At 47.6% G+C, this 5,136-nt stretch overlaps 1 pseudogene; it reads left to right on the top strand.

Moving 5' to 3' along the window:
* LOC119273659 overlaps window positions 1–3,795 on the top strand; it is a 10,134-nt pseudogene extending 6,339 nt beyond the window's left edge.
* Window positions 3,796–5,136: the final 1,341 nt, after the last annotated feature.

The raw sequence follows: 5,136 nt of genomic DNA, 5'->3' as shown, positions 1-5,136 counted from the left end.
GGCCAGTGCTTCTCTAAGTGTTGGTCCAATTGAGCGATGTCCGAGACTACCAGGGGCAACTCTGGGCTGGCTTACCCGACGTCTGGCTCATCCGGTGTGCCCTGAGAACGAGATATGTGCAGCTCCTATCGGGATTTGTCGGCACATCTGGGTGGCTTCGCTAGTCTTGTTTTACCATTGTCGAAATGTCTCGTAACCGGGATTCCGAGCCTGATCGGGTCTTCCCGCTAGAAGGAATATCCTTCGTTGACCGTGAGAGCTTGTGATGGTCTAAGTTTGGGACACCCCTGCAGGGATTTGAACTTTCGAAAGCCGTGTCCGTGGTTATGGGCAGATGGGAATTTGTTAACGTCCGGTTGTAGAAAAGCTGAAGTTGACCTTATTTAAAATACATCAACCGCGTGTGTAACCGTGATGGTCTCTTTCCGGAGTCCGGGAAGTGAACACGGTGTTGGAGTTATGCTTGACGTATGTTGTTCTAGGATCACTTCTTGATCATAGTTTTATCGACCGTGCTTTGCCTTCTCTTCTCGCTCTCATTTGTGTATGTTAGCCACCATATATGCTAGTCGCTTGCTGCAGCTCCACCTCATATATGTTACCCTTCCTATAAGGTTAAATAGTCTTGATCGCGAGGGTGTGAGATTGCTGAGTCCCCGTGACTCACAGATACTTCCAAAACCAGTTTGCAGGTGCCGATGATACCGTGCAGGTGACGCCACTGAGCTCAGGAGGAGCTCGATGAAGATCTTGCCTTTTGTGTTGTTTCGTACTAGTTGATCAGTAGTGGAGCCCAGTCGGGACGATCGGGGATCTGTGTAGCTTTTGGGGTAGTCTTCTTTTATTTTGGTTCCGTAGTCGGATCTTGATTGTATCTGGATGATGTAATGCTTTATTCATGTAATTGTGTGAAGTGGCGATTGTGAGCCAACTATGTATCTCTTTCTCTTATGTATTACATGGGTTGTGTGAAGATTACCTCACTTGCGACATTGCTTTCAATGCGGTTATGCCTCTAAGTCGTGCTTCAACACGTGGAAGATATAGCCGCATCAAGGGCGTTACATGATGCTCTGTTTGGCGGAGAGCTCCACCTGAGCGCCGGAGAAGAGATTCACGATGACGACATGAGTGCCGGCTGCGGCGGCTATCCAGCCACCGTCGTGGGATCCGACTAGCCGCTTGCCCCACGGGAACCCCCGAAGAGGGGAACGTAGGACGCGGCCGTCCTGGAGGCTGTAAGGTCGCGCCTTTCGGTCACGCTCGGCGTCTCCCGTCCAGGGTAGCAGAAGGGGAAGAGCTGGCGGCGCAGGGTGCCACGACGCGACGGCGCGCCATGACGCACAGACGGCGGCAAAGCGAACACGGTCGTATGGAGATAAGACGCAGCCACGGTAGATCTTGTCGAGAATGTCCCCGGGGAGCTCGGACCAGCGCCGCCGGCCGCTGCCGCCACATGCCATTGGTAGGTCCTCGATCGTTTACGGCGAAGACGGCGGGCTGGATCGGATCGGATCGTAATGGATCGGCACATCAATCTCCATCTGATGCGCCTTTGAACAGATACATAAATCGGGCAAAGGTCGTACGTGCGTACTGTAAGTACCTACGGGGCTGCGGCCGGACGCTCGGGACACCGGGACGCGCACGTACGTACCTCAATAGTTTCGGGGGTTAAACAAACTTATCTCGTACGGGGCTGCAAACAAAATCTCCCATAAGTTTAGGAGCCACAGCCGGCAATTCCAATTCACGACGGCCACCTGAGACGCGGATCTCGTCTCCTCCTCCTCCTCCGTTTCCTCCTTCAGGTACAACACGATCCTCAACCGCCTAGTCCCCCGTCCGTTCCCCTCTATTTTCAATCTTTGATGACGCCTAATCTGTGTAGTGCAGGTCTCCAGGTGGGGCTGCAGCTGCAACTTCCCCATGGAGCCATGGAGGCGACCTCAAAGGTCTGCTGCTTCGATGATGCTCTCTATGGCCATGGTGGCACCGGGGAGCCAAACGTGGCCGCCAAACCAAACGGCGCTATGTGGGAGAAGAGTTTGGCGACGAGAGTCGCTACGGGTGGTTGCCGCAAGGGGTGCAAGACCGTAGCGCCATGGAGATTTCAGATTGGGTACAAGCGGCCGCGGTCACAGGGTTTAAGCCAGGACGGCGGATCTGATGGACTTCCTGCAGCTGGAATTTCCAAGTCCACGGATGGTTCCAGGCATATAGGAGTTGCTGCTGCTGCTTCTTTACACAACAAAACGAAGGTTGACAAGGGTGGTCGTCATCGTGCAATGCCAAAGAAGAGAGTCGCCATCAGCAGAGAAAGCGCCATGGCTTCTTTGCAGGAATTCCGGGTAATTTACAGGCAGCTTCTGGCCCAAGAGAAGGCCAACTGCAGGAAACAAGAGCATGATCTTGCAGCTTTTCAAGTCTTCAGGGAGAGGCTATGTCTTGAATTTGATGATAGGAGGTACGTGGGCAGCGTCCCTGGAGTTCATGTTGGTGACGTGTTTGATTCGGACGCCGAGCTTTTCCTTGTTGGTCTTCATCGTTCACAGCAGTCGCGTGTTGATTACATCAACCGGAACGGGGGCAGGATAGGTCTAGCCGTTAGCATCGTGTTGTACGTGCAACAGTCTGCCCAAAATAACAATCTGGATTTCTTGCTACATGTTGGGTCTGTGGCTGCCACCACTGGCCAGAAGATGGAAGGTACCGACTTGGCGCTAAAGCAGAGTATGGATACCAAAACACATGTGCGTGTCATTTATAGGTTTGTTATGACCGGCCGTGCGGAGCTTACACACTATGTTTATGGTGGTTTATATTTGGTCGAGAAATTTAGCAAAGAGAAACCGAGGGAAGACAAACATATTAGCACTTTTCATCTGAGAAGATTGTCGGGGCAACCGAGCATCAACATTCAATAACTTGTGGAAAAAAGAATGGCCGAACCATCCAATGGAACTTTTACTGTAGATATATCGGCAGGTCTTGAGAAGATCCCTATATCCGCAATCAACTCCATATCAAACGAGGCCCCGGCAACATTCTTCTACATTTCACACATACAATACCTCGGGAAGTATCAGCTAGATCCTCCACCGGGTTGTGACTGTGTTGGTCCAAAAGTGTGCATGTGTAATGAAAAATGGAGGGAAGATCCCTTTCAGAAAGACCGGTGGTCTCATAGAGGAAAAACCTCTTATTTACGAGTGTGGACCTTCATGCAAGTGCCCTCCAACTTGCCGCAATAGAGTGGGCCAACATGGAATTAGTTTTCGCCTTCAAGTCTTCAAGACAACATCAATGGGTTGGGGAGTACGAAGCCTTGATTTTATACCTACGGGGCGTTTTGTGTGTGAATATATAGGGGAGTTGTTGGATAACGAAGATGCTCAGGAGAGGGATAATGATGAGTACTTGTTCCTTATTGGAAACAACTATTATGATGTATCCCGCTGGGACAACTTACAAAAGACTATCCCCTCACTTAGGAATGGCCCTGGGGAAGAGGAAGAAAATTTCTTTGCAGTGGACGCACTGAAATGTGGCAACCTTGCAAGGTTCATTAACCATAGCTGCACCCCTAACCTTTTCACACAAAATGTTCTTTATGACCATGACAACAAGGGTATGCCTCACATCATGCTCTTTCCTTGTGAGGATATTCAGCCTCTTGAACCACTAGCATATGACTATAATTATACCATAGATGGGGTCCATGACTCTGAAGGTAACATCAAGAAGAAACGATGCTTATGTGGCTCTGTTGAGTGCAGTGGATGGTTGTACTAGATTTTCTTTCTTGTAGAGGTTTTCCTTATCACCTTGTATCAGTTCGGCCGTGTTGCTTTATATATATAAAGCGGGGCGAAAGTCTTTTTCGGTACTAGATTTTCTTGTGTACGATTTATTATGCCATGATAAAACTTTATTGGTTTGGCGACAATATTCTCTCTTACGGATTATACTCTAGCTTGATTTACAATATTAGATCTGGCATACAAAATTCTTGCACTTAAAATATAAGGAGTGAGGAGTACCTTTAATTATGATTTACACAATTTTTGTTTCTTAACGCGTGGATCAAAATCGGATTTAAATTTCGTGACATACATGGTGGCCTTTCATGTTTGATGACATTTCTTGTTTCTTAAACCACACGTTGACCATCTATCATCTTTCTGTGCATTGTATACATGAGTGTCCAATCTCAGGTTTTCATTAATCATTCTATGATGAAAAAAATCTAATTTATAAATGCAGAAAAGTGACCAGGCTCCCAGAATACCTAGAAACCAACCGAAAATGTCTAGCGAAGACTAGGCCAGGCCTGCCTTTGGTATTACAACGATTCTTGAGATTCCTCTAAATTGGTGCATACCGCAAAATTTCAAGCAACACGTGTACAAATCAGTTGGTCTAGCAACTTTCACAATAGCAAGGATTACATGCAGTGTTAGTAAATAATGACCCATATATTACTTTTGGCTCCCAATACAGAACTTTCGTTTGGACAAGAAGCAAACTTCCGATCATCAACAAAAGCCTCAACTGAACCGACTATGAATTCTGAACAGTGGCAGATTATTGAGAGGGAAACACAGCCACGCATGGGATGCTACTGAAGACTAACCGTGGAAATAATGCCAACTTGTATATTCACAGTCAGCCTGATCAAAATAGGAATTAACATATGATGATTTCTAAATGAGTCTTCAGAACTCCTGCACTGAAGTAGGCACTATTAATTCTGAATAATTATCAGATTCTTCAGAACATGGTACTGAACCATGCGAACATAACAGTACCACCTATTGCTGATCCATCCCCGCATACTTCTGGCAGAAATTTATTGTCAAAAAAAATAGCATTCGACGGTGGGAGGCGGGAACTGAATAAGGGGAAACTAGGCAGGTTAGTTCCTCTATCGTTTTCGGAGAGTTCTTGGCGAAGAGACCTTAGGATAAGTTGCTAAAACAAACGGAGGGGAGGATCGACCCATTCAGTAGAATTCCGAAGAAAGACTGTTGGCAGCAGGTGGAGACATTTCCTTGGCCCCCTTCAAAATAAATGCGAGCAGGGTAGAGCTCGGCAGAGGATTCGAGAATAGGGTAGGGTTAGGGTCTTTTACGG

This window comes from Triticum dicoccoides, chromosome 3A, assembly GCF_002162155.2.
Source record: "Triticum dicoccoides isolate Atlit2015 ecotype Zavitan chromosome 3A, WEW_v2.0, whole genome shotgun sequence".
Taxonomy (NCBI): domain Eukaryota; kingdom Viridiplantae; phylum Streptophyta; class Magnoliopsida; order Poales; family Poaceae; genus Triticum; species Triticum dicoccoides.
Note: the sequence above shows the minus strand (reverse complement) of the source record. Positions and strands in the feature narration are given on the sequence as shown.